The sequence below is a fragment of the Strix uralensis genome, chromosome 5, assembly GCF_047716275.1.
Source record: "Strix uralensis isolate ZFMK-TIS-50842 chromosome 5, bStrUra1, whole genome shotgun sequence".
NCBI classification, from domain to species: Eukaryota; Metazoa; Chordata; class Aves; order Strigiformes; family Strigidae; genus Strix; species Strix uralensis.
This window is the reverse complement of record NC_133976.1, coordinates 56,942,898-56,959,025: the sequence shown is the minus strand read 5'-3', so window position 1 is coordinate 56,959,025 and position 16,128 is coordinate 56,942,898.

The window sequence follows — 16,128 nt, the reverse complement described above, 5'->3', positions numbered from 1 at the left end:
AAAACGAAATCGCTGGTGTTTTAGTTATCTGGAATATCTTAGCTTATCTGGAAACTACAGCAAGGTAGAGTTTGTTAGTTCTTTGCTTTTGTAAAAGGTATCTTGTATGATTAGTGATGGGGGGTGATAGGAAGGAAATGAAATTGCAAACAGGAGGAAGGGGGGAAGATAGTATTTCTGATCCAACCCTGCAGGTAGGCTTTCATCTACACAGACACTCGATGACCATTTCCTGACCTTTGAGGAAGAGATTTCTAGTCCAGGCATTAGAAGGTATTGGGTTGGCAACTCATGTGGTCATTCACCAGTATAATTTTGAAATGTGTGTATGAACATGACTACTTGCAACCTACCATAGTGGATTAGGAAAAAAATTCACATGGTTTTGCAGAAGGAATAAATTGTGTCAGTTAGTTGTTTTTCTCTGGCTATCTTCCAGAGCCATGGCACAACTAGTGACCCATAGTGTGTATAAAAGCTAAAACAGGACCTATTTAGAGGGAGGGGCTTAACCTGTACCATGTATGGAAGGCCAAGGACTTGACGGGCAAAGCAAGGAATTGCAGTAGAAACTGAGTGGATACAAGAATGTGTTGCTTGTATCCTTCTGGTGTTACATGGCCTTAACATAGAATCAGGGGAGGATATTTGGTATCTTTTCCCTGTTGTGATTGGGGCTGGCAGCAGCATGGATGTTTATCTCCCTTGTTGGGGGGAATCTGCTGACCTCAGGACTTCAAATGCATCTGTACTCATTTTTTCTCCTGGCTACACCAGATCCGCAAAGGAGTGGGGAAAGGATATGGCTCCTGTTTGGTTTGTAGTGCTCTTCAGTGGCAACTGGAATGCCTTATCTGAGAAATGTGCAAGGGCTACATCCACCAAGCTCTTTGGGGTTTTTGCTTGCTGTTGGTTGTGGTTGTTGGCTAGACATGGCCATTGAAAAAATATTTTAAGTGCCTTATGTGGCTTTCAAATGATACAGTTCTCTTAGACCTGGGTAGACTGTTGGCCTTTGAGAGCCTAAATCGGAGGGGTGACCAGGTTGCAAAAGTGGTTTCAACTTCCACTTGCCCCTGAATTCCCCTTCAGGCATCCTATGGCTTCATAGCCCTGTGTGACTGTTCAAACAAGAAGGAATGGAGGCAACTGAAGAGCAGGCTAACACCTCTGCTGATGTGCAAAGCTGGGAGGCAGTCTACTGTGTGCCTGGGGAAGTAGTAAGACCTGCAACAGGGTGGGAGTCCCAGCTCAAAAGGTGGGTGAAACATTGCTGGAGACCCTGTGTATATACCAGACCCACCAGCCAGCATAGCGTCTCCCTGCAGTATGACACTGGAGCCCCTCTCCTGCCCTGGAAGCGGGGAACACACAAGGGATAGAGATGCAGTTGTGTAGAGGGCTTAGAGTAAGAGGCTGTCTTCTGACCTGCCCCAGATTTCCAGCCTCTGATGGTGGGAAGGGAGATCAGTGCTCCACGTGAGATCTAAACAGGCTTCTGAGGAGTGAGAGGGCAGTGGAAGGAACTGAGGAGAAAAGTGACCCTGAGGGAGTCAAGTCAGAAGTTGGCAGTTTAAGGTAATTGCAAAAGGGCAATGTGGGACCCGCCTTCCTCCCCTCTGGAAAGGGGAAGAGGCAGAGTAGGCTGGGTTGGGAGGTAGCTAGGTGGAGTAGAGAGGAAAGGTGCTGGCAGTATTCCAGATGTGGCAAGAGGTGAGTTGAAGTACCTTTTCCCTTTTGTGCTTGATCACAAGTTTATGGTCAAAACTGGCTTTTGAATGCTTTGATCCTGAAGTTTGCTTCCAGCTTGTGAGAGCGGGCTCACCACCCCAGCCTGGTTGAGCCCCAGAGCAGCAAGCCTTTGAGCCAGATCCATGTGCATGTTCCGTGGTGGCAGTCTGGCGGCAACAGGCCACGCACCTGCACTGCCCTGCTCCAGACTTTGTGCTGCAGGTGCACCCCATGCTGCAGTGCTTCTAAACCCACTCGTGCTTGAGAAGGTTGCCTGTGGCTCCCAAACAGCAGCTGCTTCAGCCAGATTCGGTCTTTGTCATCAGTCAGCCAATGCATTCATTTTATTCTGCTGGCTGCTTGTTTGCTCCTAAGGCTTTATATGCTATCTATAAATCTAAAATACATCATTTGAGGAGAAGTAGCCTCCTCACCATCTTCTAGATTCATGTGCTTCCTCAAACCAGCAACCAATGGGTGCTCCAGTGTCCTGCTCCTGCTTGCGACGCTGCTGAAACCCAGGAAAACGTTCCATTTCCAAATCCTTCTCATCCTGAAAGTAAGGCTGTCTTCACCAAGCTACAAGACCGCAGGCCTACTGAGGCACATGAGGTTTGGGGACTTGCTGCACATCCCATCTTGGCAACTAGGAGCTGTCACGTATGTTCACTGCCTCGTGCAGCACAAGCCTCATCAGAATCTGAGATCAGGGATGTTTGCAGAGCTGAGGACACATGGCCTAGAAGTAGCTTCACCACAAGGAGATCTCACTACTCTGCACTACTGAGCCCTGCTCTCACTTCTCAACCCTGAGAAGGGATGAATATCATGCTGCTGTGCTCTGCCACCAACTGGGGGGGGAGGCAGCCTCATAGTTGGGCAGGAAGCCAGTCTCCAGCAGAGTCTAGACCTGGGGAGAGCCCCTGGGTGCTGCTGCCTGGGAGAGGAGGGATCTGTACAGTGCCCAACAGGGTGGCTGAGGCACCAGCCTGTGCCCTCAAGCTGAGGTGGTGGAACAGGCCGGACCTCTCCAGTGTCTGGGGGGCAGATGGCTGGCTGGGGCGCTCGTTTGAACAGCGCTGCCGGAGGGTTCAGCCCTTTGCAGTCCCTACGTTTTTGAAGGAAAAAGTGTTTTGGTTTATGCTGCCTTTGGGTCCTGGGGAATCAACACAACCCTGGGAACTGTGCAAAGCAGCGACTGTATCAGCTGGGAGCCATCTCTGCTGTGCACGGTTGTGTGTTTGCTCGCTGCAGCTCACGGAGGGGCGTGTCGCTCCCCCTCGCCCAGCGTCACCGGCACCTTGAGGCGTCAGGGTACGTGTGTGCTACGGACAGGGCTGCTCGTGGGGAAAGGGCGGCGTTTCAAACCCTTGGCGTTTCCCTCCCCAGTTAATCCTCGCCTCGATGCCTACACCCCGCCGTGAGGAGACGGGCGGTGGCTCACAACCAGCGGGGTGCGTGGCCCAGCTCGGCTCGGGCAGGGAGGCGGCAGGAAGGCTGGCGCAGGCAGCCCCGTGCCGCCGGGCGAGCTGGGCCACCGTCTGTGCAGCCCCAGCAGCGCTGCTGCTGCCCGGAGCGCCGCCACCGAGCCCCGCCCGCTCCCCGCCCGGGCCGGCGGTTGGGCCGCGCCCTCCCAGCGGGCGCCGCCAGGTGGCGCTGCGGCAGCGCGCACCGCTCCGGCCGCTGCCGCCCGCCCCTCAGCCCGCGGCCCGGCGGGAACGGGCCCTCGTCCCGCGGCCACGGAGCCGGCTGCCCTCCTCCGGCCCGGCGCTGGGCACGGCTCCCTCCCAGTCCCTGCGGCCCGCAGCAAACCAGGCGAGCTCTGCACGGATGGAGGACAGGGAGGATCAGCTTGGGGGGGACACAGTCACGGCCTGGGAGTAACCTCTAAGAGACAAGAGGCCTTAACCCTCCTGCTGAGGGACCTGCTGTGCTCTGACAGCGCTCCACAGCCTCCTGAACTGACCCCACCACAGTCCTGCTCGAGGCTCCCACCTCAGGACAGCTCTGCCTGGTGTGCTGCTCAGCCGGCCCTGGCGCTGAGGAGGACTCAGAGCAGGCAGAAACAGCTGGCATGCTGGTCACAAGGCTGAGGATCTTGTCATGGTAACGTGGTAACACAGGCTCAACACCACACAGAAGCGCAGGCCTGGGACTTTTGACTCCTGACCTTCCAAGCTGTACGTACCACAGCGCAGTGACCAAGTCAGGACGCATAGGGACCGTCTAGGGAACATCCTGAGCACCACAGCCTGAAGGCACCTTCTCACTTCCCACGGTGAAGCTCCACAGAAGCCTAAAGATAGGAACACAGCAGAGGGAGCAAGTGGGAGAGAGCAAAGTTGTCTCTAGCGTCCCTGAGCTCCTGCAAGAGGGAAAACGCAGCCAGTGAGTCCCAGAGGGCAGTGCTTCCTGCAGGGAACAACAGCTCAAGCTCCCCAGGTTGCACCAGCACACCAAGCCCGAGGGGAATGCCCTACTGTCCCTAGAGCTGGCTTTGTCTTGAGCCTGTGAGCAAGGCAAACCAACACACCCAAAGCATGACTAAGAGCAGCAGGAGTGGCCCCATTCCTCCTCCCTGCCTCACCCCAGCCCTGTGGGTAGCCCTGGCCAGAGAGGTTACAGAGATGAAAGAAATTAAAAAATTTCCTCAAAACCCAGAAGGAAAAGAGGTGAACCCTTCCTTGCCTCTTCAAAGATTCGGGAGGACCCTGATGCAGATTAATAACATGTAACCTAAAGAGGATGCAACACGCTGAGGTTTCAGCTCTGTACGAATCCCTCTGGGGACGACCTTGGGGACACGATTGCAAGCTTTATTTCAGATGTGTATGTGGCTCATTCTGGGCTCCCTCCTCTCCTGCCATGCAGTGACTACCAGCCGGCTGGATCTCTTACCAAATTAGGCTTCTTCTGCCCACCTTCCAGCCTGACAGGCTGTCGCAGAAGTTTATACCATGGCTGGCTAGGAACTTCTTTCTAATTTTAAGTCTAAATATATTTGTGTTCCAGATGAGCTTCTAGGAGAACAAATTAGACTTTTGCCCTAGCGTGTATTTATGATGCACGGATCCTGTGCCTGCTTAGCCTCTCCTGTTTTAGATTAAACAAGCCACACACTCACAATGACCACTCACAAGCCTGCTCTGTACTTGCTGCAGGTCAGCTCCATCCTTCCTGAGGAGGGATGTCTAGAGCAGCATCTACAATGCCAGGTGAAGTGGTACCTCATACTTGTTGGTATCTCCAGACAATTCTTTGATGGGCATATCCTTGAACTGAGTGTCTTTATTCAGAACCAAAGTGGTAGCACACGGGCAGTGCTCACTCACCGCCTGTCTTCTTCCATCACTTGAGGGGTGCCTGTCTTACAGTATTCTGGTGCAAAACACTACTGGTTTTGACAACTCTCCTTTCCCTGTGACCAACACTGTCTCTCTCTCTTAGCCAGTTCCTCACCCACCTTGCCTCTCCTCTGCCTGTCCCCCTGCTGGCGGCTTTCAGTGGGAGATGAGACGTTACTGCTCCGGACCATCTGTCCCTTGCCCTTGATCTGAGGGACAGGGTGGTGCTGGGGTGTCACGTTTCCGCAGGAGAAGGTAGGGTTTTTTCCCCCCTTGAGATCCCTTCCGCTCTGCTCCGAGGAATTGCGATAACCCTGTGGCTCAAGGAGGAGGGAATGACCTTTCTAAAGTTACAGGGAGAGTCCATGGGGAAGAAAGGGCACTGCGGGTCCTGCTGGCAAGCAGGGCCGTGAGAGGTGAAGGAGAGGATGGCAGAGGACTGTTGATAGGAAAGGAGGACTGGAAGAGGATGTGTCCTCCAGATACCACCAGCCCTGTGCTGAGGTGCTGTGTGTTCCTCTGTGGCAGCACAAAGCCTTGTTCGGGAGCAGTTTGGTACCAATTTCCCCCATGGGGCAAGGTCTGGATATCCACACAGCCTGGCTGGGGCTGTGGGGAAGAGCTGGAGAAGGAGGGAGTGGGGAGATTTAAAAATAGTCCCTATCTCATTTTTGCAGCTGTCATTCACGGTGCATAAGTGAGCCCGAGGCCTCCCAGCTCCCATACACACTACGCCTTACATAATGGGAGACACACAGGCATCGCTTCAGGCCGGGAACAGGCAGGGACATGACATTTACGCTGCTCTGCCAAAGCCGATGAGCAGCTCCCGGCAGCCTGAGCCCTGGAAACAGCCTCCAGGCTGGGGAAAGCAGCTCGCGTGGCTGGCAGGGGCAACCCAGCCGCAGCCACGGGCTGGCGAGGAGGTGAGGGAGAACAGGGTGCAGCCTGAGGGTGAAGGCTGGCCTCTTGGTATGGGCTGCTGGCAGGAGCTATAGACCCACTGTGGTGCTTCTGGGGCAAATGGCTGTGGGAGGGGGTCGGGGGCTGTGGGGAGGGCTGTGGGAAATGCCACAGTAGGTTCCGAGCGGTGACTTTGCCAGAGTGGTCTGTGGCTACAGGCGGTGGAGGAGGAGGGATGCAGAGATGGCACCGGGAAGTGGAAGAGGACAGGGGATGCAGAGCAGCTCCCCAGGGGGATTAGAAACTGGAAAGGGGAGAGTGGGAGGAGTGGGAGGGCAGGTCAAGGGAGGGAGGAGAGGGACAGGTGGTGCAGGAAGGGACAGTGCTGAGGGGAGCTGGTGTGAGGAGGGGGCTGAGTGGATGGGGAGAGTTTGAGGAGGACCAGGGTGAGAAGGGCAGCGCTGGGACCCATGGGGGCTGGGGAAATGCAGGACAATTCAGGTGCTTGAGGGAAAGGTGAAGGTCCATTGGAGCCATGAGGACTGCCTATGCTTGCCTGCCTCCTTGGTGCTACAGGCCAAATGCTCCAAAGGGCAAAGGAGCGCTCCACGTCCCCATGTCAGCCACAGTGGGCTCAGGCGCTGCTCCCACATGCCTCTTCCCTACCTCCTTGAGCTGCCCCAGCGCCAAAAACTGCTGACTCAGGGAAACTGCAGAGACAAGGGGCTGCACATGTGGCAGCAGGTCAGGAGGACAGAGCTGGGCAGTGATGGGGAGGCTACCACTCTGCATCTGCGCCTCAGCCTCCCAGCCTATCTCATCTAGAAACATTTCCACCCCTCCCACCTTCTGGCCAGGAACTGAGCCATATGTCTGCTCACTGTAGGATCCTCTCTTCTTCCAAAGATCACCGGCTTTCATGCTTTATATGCCAGCAGCCAGACTGCCTTGGGTAAGGCATGAGTCACTGTGGTGCAGTTATTTAAAGTGTGTCTTCTGAGCGCTAGCCACGTGCCTGTGCTGCGCAGGCTGAGAAGGAAAGCGCAGTTGGACCCCAGAGCCGGACACGGAGAGCCTGCTGCTGAAAGAAAGGATGAGACCTGGTCAGCTTCTCCCAGAGCAAAGGGAAACCTTGGCATTTCTCAGCAGCCCCCACCTTGGTGAGAACAATGCATCTCATCCCAGTCTCAAACAATGCCGAACTATTTCTATAACCATAAACCAATCCTGCTTCACAGGTGGTGACCATGTTGTTGCCCAGGGGCTTGGCAGGCCTGGGGCTGGTTTGGCAGCTGTGCAGCCACCCGCTGCACAGGAGGCATGACCTGGAGATGCCAGGATGGCGCTGGGATGGTGCTTGGGTTCTGGTGCTGGAGCATGAGCTGCAGTCCAACCCTGAAACTTCAGGCAGCTATGGACTTTTAACAACAGTTAGGGAAATGGATGTCATAGCTAGTAAATATTTATGGCATATTCTAACTACTCCCTGCTGTTTTCCATTAGGACTGACATCCCAGAGCAATGAGTAAGTCCCAGTGTATGTCCTTCCTGGCTCTGCATTACTCAGCCAGACCTGCTGCAAGGCCACTGGCCTATGAACGAGTCCAGGCTCGGGGAAGCTCATTCCTCCCTCTGTGTCCTGCTGGCACCAACTGAGGTCCTGGTCACACACCGTGCTTAGGCTGAGCCTCACCACAGCTATGCCATCCTGCCCCACTAAGGAGCAGTAGTAACAACCGTCAGCCCTTCCCCTTGTGCCCTGGCAGGAGGTTTGAGAAGTTGCTGCTGGCCAAGCTGAGGTGAGAACCAGGCATTTCTAGCATACGGAAAAGGAGACATCACTGGTGAGAGTGACGTCTGCATTGGCAGTCAGCGTGAGGAGCTAACAGAGCAGAGCAGAGTTTTGCAGGGGGACCACTTGCAGGCCAGTGAGACAGAAGATCTCAGCTGTCTTTCCTCGCAGAAGTGATTTTCTCTGGCTCAGATCAGGGAAAGCGCCTGCTATCTCCCTGTCTGGGGCAGCAAAAGCGCAGGGCTGCTCTCACTGGTTGCAGGCACCAAGCTGCCAGGATGTGTCCACAATTCTCCCTTCCTTTGGACTGACCACATGGGGACCAAAACAGCCCTTTCCCACAGCCTGGCTGCTTCTGCTGCCTCTTGCACAGGCCTGGACCCGCATTAACCTCTCAGGGCGGCTCTTCACAGGGGTGCAATGCCTTCTTGAGCCCAAATGAGATCACTTTTCTCTCCTGTTACATGCGTCACTGAGCTTCAAAGCGTCACAAAAGGTATCAAGGAAAGTATTTGTGCTAATTGCTCATTAAACATTTCCAGAAAAAGCCAGGCTCATCTTTTCCAAGACAGCAACAGCAGGAGAGAAATGTGCCAGGTATGGGAGCTGTTGTCCTCTCCATGCCCAGCACCTTCCTGCCTCCCTTTTCTGGCCTGTTGGAAGGGCTGCTGTCTCTCTTCCATCTCCCCCTTTGTGTTACTCCTTGATTTCCCCTCCTTCCATCTCCTTTGCTTTCTATGCTTAATTTTTCTCTTGGCTAGACTTTGATCTTTGCATTTCTTTTGCTCTGTCCTCTTCCTTGTCCTTTTCCCTCTCCCTCCACTGACTCATCTCTCCCCCCCTGCATTCACCAGTCAGTGGTGGCCACCAGCCAAAGCAGTGCTGAAGCTGTCAATAAAAGAGCCTCCAACTCCTACAAACCGTGTTACAGCCCCAAACGCCATTTCTACCCAAGACTGTGGGCTCTAAGCTCATCTGCAGCTCAAACCCCTCTCAGCTAAGCCCTCTTCCTATGCAGCTCCACTACACTAGACCTCCGCTACTTGTTGCTACAGCTGTAAAAGCAGGGACTAACACAGTAGGGGAGGGATCGTAGCTGTTAAAACACGTGCTTCATGCACCAGCTCTCCTGTTAATCTACATCAGGCCCGCAGAGGCTGATGTTTATTGCCTGTCCTCTCCGCTGCCTGAAGTCCATGTGCTGCAGGCTCCTGCACACCTTGGGACCTTCACTGCAGTGATGGGACACACTCAGGGGCTACGTAGAGGTCACTCTGAGCCTGGCCTAGAGCAACAGTTGCAAAATGATATAGGGCACAAAGAAGTATTCATGTGAGCAAAGGTAGGGCTTTGGGATTCTGCTTCCCATTGATGATAGTGTTACCCTGGTCTTGAGCAAGGCCACACTGAGCTACAAGCCTCTTTGCAAGCTTGGGCTTGCCTGGTATTAGGCCAGAAAAAATTACAGCTGCTGGAAATGGCACCGACCACTTAGGAGCCAGGGCTGTGCCCTGTGGATGTCTCTGAACTGATGGCCGGGCTGGTGGTAGGTAGCCTGGAGCTGCTTTCAGGTGGGATGATAACCTGATACATTGACAACGATGTCTGGTGAATTAAGTCCAGTGGTATTTTTGTAATAGCAGAGCTGTGAATTGCAGCTTCCCAGCTAAATTGCACTTGAGTAATGCTCTCATGACTTGACTATCTCCCCAACATTTTAATTAGTCATTTCTGTCTTCCCTACTGCGACACGGTATTAGTACAAAATTATTGTTATTAGTACAAAATGTCTGCCCTGACACCCACTGTCACACAGCTCTTTTCAAGATGGGGCTGTATTTCAGCAACAATGGGTGGTCTTGAAGGTGTTTTTGGAGCCATTAGGGGAAAAAAGCATCGACACAGTGGACACAGACTCAAGAACAGACCTTTTGACCCCTTTTCTTTGTAGCCCACTTAGGGGCTGACACCCAAGGGCTGTAATGTTGCCACTGAAGTCAGCTCTGATACTGAGTGCAACAAGCAGAAGCAGGCCCTGGGGAAGGACGGCAATAACAAGAGCTTGTGACGGAAAAGATTCAAAGGGTCTGTGTATCCTGACTCCTCTGTGTGTGTAAGCAAGCAGAGCTGCATCTGTACTCCTGCTTTATATGGAGCACTGCAGGAGCAGTTTGTACTTGTAGATAACACAGCGTGGTGATCACAAAAACCTGCCTCCCTTTTGACTTGAGCAATTAGCCTGTACTCAATGTTTCCATTAGTAAGCGAACTGAATGATGGCATTAGGTAGTTTGACATAATCCTGTTTGCCTACAAAGAATATAGAAACTCCTGCTTCTGTAAGCACAGCGGGAGTCAAACTGCATCAACAGCTTCTTTGGTCATAGCTCTAAGCCTCTTCTTAACCAGTTCTTCAACCTGCTTGGAAAAATCTCCTCAAGTTCTTGCTGCGTGTCAGGTTGCACATTCTTAACAGCACTGCCCATATACTTCTACAGTTTCCATTGCCAGTCTTCAGCCTTTCCTCTCTGCCCTCCCAGCCTCCCTCCATAGCTTTGCTTTGGGGCCAGTAGTTCCCAAGTGCCTCAGGCCATTTGTGGTAGACACGCAGCGCAGGAATTTGGTAAGACAGACAAACCTGTCTTTCATCAGACAATGACATTTCTGCCCCTCTATCATCCTACTGCATCAACATCCATGATGTGTCAATGCCCCATTGCCACTTTGCTTCTGATTAAACACCTCTGGGGTTTAATGAGTTTTCCTCCTGCTGTAAACCAGTGGCCATGGGTAGGGTCACTCCAGTAATCTCAAGATAATTTTGGACATCCTGGGAGGCATAGCAGAGCCAAATGCAGCTGTAGCATCCTTCAAAGGCTGAAGGGTGTTTTGGAGATTTCCACAAAGCAAGAACTCACCTTGCAAAACCCACCATCCCAGCTGGTCAGCAGAGACTGGTCTCGATGAGCTGTTTAGAATGAGCTCCCCTCATCTCCAGCCACGCTTCTGCAATCCTCGCATCTGCCACCTGCTCTGTCATTAGCTCTTGGGCCGTAGCCAAAGACTGTGGCAACACCTGAACTACTAATTGGGCTATTGCAGCAGTGCTAACAGAGCTAGGATGCCTCTGCCAGTCAAGCCAACTGCTCCAAAACGTGCCAGTGTGCAGCCAGCGCTCTTGCTGTGCTTGAAGTCCCCTGCGCTACAGTGCAGCGATGAGCTCCTGCCGCTACGTGCCATGCAGATATTTTTGCAAATGCTGTTTCACTGCGTGGAGGGCAGCCATTGCCAGCCAGGCAGGGCATGTGTGGAAAGTGAAGAAAATCAGGAGGAGCTGTGGAGGGGAAAAAAAGGGAATCAGTCGATCACAGGTGAATGGCACAGGGGGATGGGCCCACCAGGAGGCAAAGGTACTAGGGGGAGACATACGGCTGCTCAGTGGTGGCAGAAGTCTCCCTTGTACCCTGCTGCTGTTTGCTCCCAGGATCAGGCCACAGCATTTAGGGAAAATAATTCACTGGAGCAAGGAAGATAGAGAGGTGAGGGAGAGGAGAAGGCTGGGGCTCTAGAGAAGGTTGCTTCCCAAGCTCCCCAGGTGCATGAGCTCCTACCTGGGGAATACCAGCACCCATGGTGGCATTAGCTGCTATCATAGCCAGAGAGCTGGGAAACCCTTCCACACTCTTGAGGTCTTCCTATTGCCTCTGGCAGCAGGTGCATGTAACAGAAAACATTGTAGAGATGCAGTTGCATCTGTCCACCTTCCTTAGTAGTCTGCTTGGTGAAAAGCATCCACAAGGGAGAGCAGATAAACTCAGCTGTGGGCCAGCCTGAGCATTTCACTCCCCGAGGTCCAGCCTGCTTTGCCTGGCAAGGTGTGAAGAGGTCAGCATTCACACAGCACAAGCAAATTCTTTGGCAGGGTAGGCTCCAGGCAGGAGTGAAGCTGGCTGTGCCCCTGGGCCAGAGGCTTTTGGGTGGTTGCGAGGTGGAGAGCCATGGCCCTGCAGCCTGCTTTGCCAGTGGCAGAGCCTGGAAAGCCAGCCACTGCCACCACAAGATGAGTAAGATCCTGCCAAGTGACAAGCACCTCCAGGAGGAAACGTGACTCCCTGCAGCAGCAGCAGTTACTAATTCCCCCACCAACATCTTCAGGTGAAGAAGAGGATGGCCAACAACCTCGCCAGACACGGAAGGAGAGGAAGAGCTCTCTGTGCATTTGGCTGGCAGGGCAGTGGCACAGCCTGCAATGAAGACCCTTTTCTGTCTGCAGACCTTTCAGGGAGAGGGGAACAAAATTAGACAGTGAAGTAAATGGGGGTGCCCTTGCTAATTGTACCTTCCTTGAGTCGTACCACAGGAAAATACCTGGGGAGGTGTTTGGCGTTTTTTTGTGAGATCATAGCCAGCTCCCTGTATCCAATTCTGTCGAGGTCAACAAGTCTCACTGGATAAAATCAGTGGGGTTTTTCAACCAGGTAAACACAGTGACCGCCCCCCCCCCGGCCTTTTACCTCCCAGGCTGTCGAAGCCAACAGGCACCTTCAGCCATTTGTGGGAAGCTTTGCTGCACCACTGAGGCGACATGGGCTTTTCCAGTGGGGTTCTGTGGTCTTGCTTTTGTGGCTTCCCCATGGTAATGGGCAGCTCCCGCCGGCTCTTGCAGCCCTATGTGGGCAGAGCAGCTCTGGGGAATACACTTGCGCAACTTTTCAGAACACCAGGGATGTTAAAGGAAGATGTCCAGCCCCAACCGGTTCTGGACTATGAAGCTCTACTGGCCAGGCAAGGGAAGGGTCAGCACAGTTACCAACACAGACCTCCACTTCCTAGTCATGCTTTGCAGATTACTGTTGTGGGCCTCAGATGACCTCGTTCAACCAGTTCATCCTGCTTTCCAGAGAAGCTCAGTGATAGGGGCAGGGATCAATCAGATGCTGCTGGAAGACCCACAAGTCCCCACAGCAGCCCTTAGCAGTTACTCCGTGAGATCAGTGGAGACAACGCTTCGGTCTCAGGCACCCCACGATACAAAACACTGGGACCAAGGTTGGATGGGCTCAGGCCCTCTTGTAGCATTTTAAGGTGCACATTGGGAAGCCTGGAGTTTTCTCTTAAAAATATAAAGTAGGAAAATCTCCTCAGCTATGATGTTGTCTGTGTGCTGAATATCTGTATGACAAAGAGATGTGGTCAGTGGCTTTCTCCTGCAATAAATACTGATCTAATATGACTTTGATGGAGTACATGCTGGTTAGATGCTGTATTATTCTCTGCTTGCTATGGAGCTATTGTAGTCCCCGCTGTCACTTCTGTAACCATTAACTTTGGGAAGGTTTCTACTTATGTGCACTGGTTGGTCAAAAAATTCCCCAAACAAGTATCTCCATGGAGGAAAAATAATATTTTTCAAAGAGCACTGTGCCTTTGGAGAAGAGAATCACACCAAGATTAAAAATAAAGTCTTATCAGAATAAAATAATCTTTCTTAGCTGGCTTTGTATTAATCGGTCTCAATGGCCAAGTTTCTAGTTTGAAGGAACAAGTGAGGTCTCTCTTGTGTGGTTTTATATACTTGATCTGTGCTGTGATTTATAATCTGGAATATAAGAAAGTTCCTTTGCTTATGTTTCCAAAAAATCAGCAATTTGTGGTTCCCCATGCTGATGTGTTAGTACTTAGGCTGTAGGTTATAGCGTTCAATGCCCTGTCCAACAGCAACTGCTTACGCAGCGAGACAGCTCTCCTCAGCAGCTCTGCCTTGGAGCATCACAGCCCACCTGCACCCTTTCCGGGTTTATTTTGTTAGACCCTATTTTTGTCTGGGTTTGTCAAGCCCTTTCCCTTCCTTGGTGGATAGCTGGCAATGGTGTGGCTGCAAGGGATAAGCTGTCCTTCCCTGGCGAGTCTCCAGCCCATCCCTCTGCGTCGTTGCCTTTCCCATTCGGAGCAGCTCCCAGCACTGGCAGGATCAGCGTGGGGCGGCAGGAGAGACCGATGGGTGCCAGCCCCGGCACTCATGCTCCTCATGAGCATGGCAAAGCCACGGCCCCTCCCCAAGCCCCAGCATCTCCATGTCTGTGCTGGAGGCAATGACAGTGCTGTGACACATGAGCGCCCTTCAAGAGCTGGCGGTGACCCCAGAGGGGAACCACCATGTCAGGACCAGTCCAGAGGGAGAGTTGGAGGATAATCATGCATGAGAGTGTGACAAGCAGGGAGCCAGGTGGGGTTTGAGAGGTTATGCTGGGCTGTGCCAGCCGGGAAGGAGACCTATGCAGCTGCCACCCATGTTGGGTCACCAGGAACACGCACCATTTCACCAGGTGGTGAAGGGAAGAGGGGAGTTCCAGTCTCCCCGTGACATTTGCACTCATGTGTGAACACCCTGGATGTCCCCAGGGTGCTGTCCTCCTTCCCTCTCTAATCCTCAATCCATCCCTGGCTCGTGTTTGCGGTCTTCCAGACACCTCTGCTGCTCCTTTCTCCTTGTTCTCCGCTGTGCTGCCAGTCTGTCCCAAGGATGCAAACCCCAGTGCTACCCTGGCAGATGAGGTCTCTTCGGGCCTCCCCTGGTTTTCCTGCGTGCCCACGGCCCCTCACTTGCCCTGTGCATTGTGCGAGTGACACTGCTGTGGCAGGCAGCGGGCTCCGCGGGTGACACCGGTGTGTCCTGCCGGCTGCAGCCAGGTGCTGCACAGCGATGCTGGGCACAGGCAGGGATGGAGGGTGACCTCAGATTTTGGAAAGGCACCCAGGGCCTGCTGCAACGTCGTTCAGGCCTCTGCAGGAGCCCAGAGCAGCACGTGTTGACAATGAACCTGACTGCAGGAAGATCAAGAAATGCAAAAGTGCCTCTTGCTGAGGGAAGCTGGACTTGGCCCTTGCGTGAATTTGCCGAGCTCTGCAACTGAGGCCCATGAAAGAAGTGTTTCCTGCTGCAGCAACATCGCCCATTGACCTCCCTACATATCACCTTGTGTGGGTCATTTTGGGTTTGGCTTTTTTTTTTTTTTCTGATGAAAGCCCCAGCTGCACCTTCTGCAAGCGGTTTCTGGCTGATTCACTCGAAGGAAAACTTTGCCCTTGGTGGAAACACCCTGCTGAGTGGGAGGGACACACTCCGTCCCAGGGATCTGCTTCCTTCAGCAGTCAGGCTGCGTCAGCAGCGTGGCAGGTTGTGCGAGGCCAACAAAAATAAGCAAAAAAACCCCTCAGCTCAGTTTCAGCAAGTGCGGAATAACACAGGGACCACACTGACCTCCTTGGTGTTGTGAAGAGGGAGCGAGTTCCCCCACGCTTCCACCTGCACCATTCCCTGCCCCTCCTCAAGGCAAAGCGGCAAAATTTGACCCTGAACCTTCTTCGCAGAGATCTCATTTTCCTGTCCCACTGCTGTGCCTCTGAGGGCTTCCTGGGGGGAAAAAAAAAAATCACGTGTCCCTCCCCAGCACATGCACTTACCCTGCTGGAGTCACTTTTGCCGCTGGCAATGGCCACACACAAACTGGCCATCACACAAATTGGCCCTTCACTGACAGGTACAACTGTGTGTGCCGGCCAGTGCTTAGCCTTCGCCGGGGTGTCTTGAGGTCGAGGGGTGAAAGCTTCGTTCTTGGCAGCTTTATAAAAAGCAGACAGGGTTTCTGGAGGTGACGACGCAGGTGGCAGCAGGGGGGACAGTGGAAGAACAGCTCTGCAAGGGCCGGGGCGAGCGTGTTCCCGGCCGTGTTTGAATTGGAGCCCGGCCATAGAAACCAAAGGAAAAAGCACAAGGTTTGGGAGGTGGATAACCTTGGCCACAGCCTGCCTCCCGGCTGGTGCCTGTGCTCCAGCGGAGGACGCACATGGGGTGGGAAGACCCAGCCGTCCCTCTGCGACCGTGGCATCAGCCTTGCACCCGCCAGGGCCACAGGCAGCCCCCAGGGCCGCAGCCATGTGAGCGGGGAGCAGGTGACATTGGCAGGAGCACTCCTCAGGGATGCCAAGGGCTCGGCGGGTCCCGGCCCCCCACCAGTGGTGTTTTTCCACCTTCTGGTCCTGGCACGTCAGCAAGTGCCGGGGCACGGGGAGGCACTCACTGTCAGTGGTGCCTGCGCCATGTGTTATTCAGTCTCAACAATCCCAAGTCTCTGGGAGACTCTGGGGCAGCAGGAGATGCTCTCCTGATGGAGCAAACTCGGGCTGTTTCGCTGGGCCTGTATTTAAAACACAGTCCAGGGCACGACTGCCTTACAGGCAGCTTTTCATGCTTGCATAAGGCTTTCCTTGGGCTGCCAGCCCCCTCCCTCTCCCAGAACAGCCCGATTCGTGTCAGAAACTGCTGCTGTCACAGACTGAAAAGCCCAAGGCTGAAGC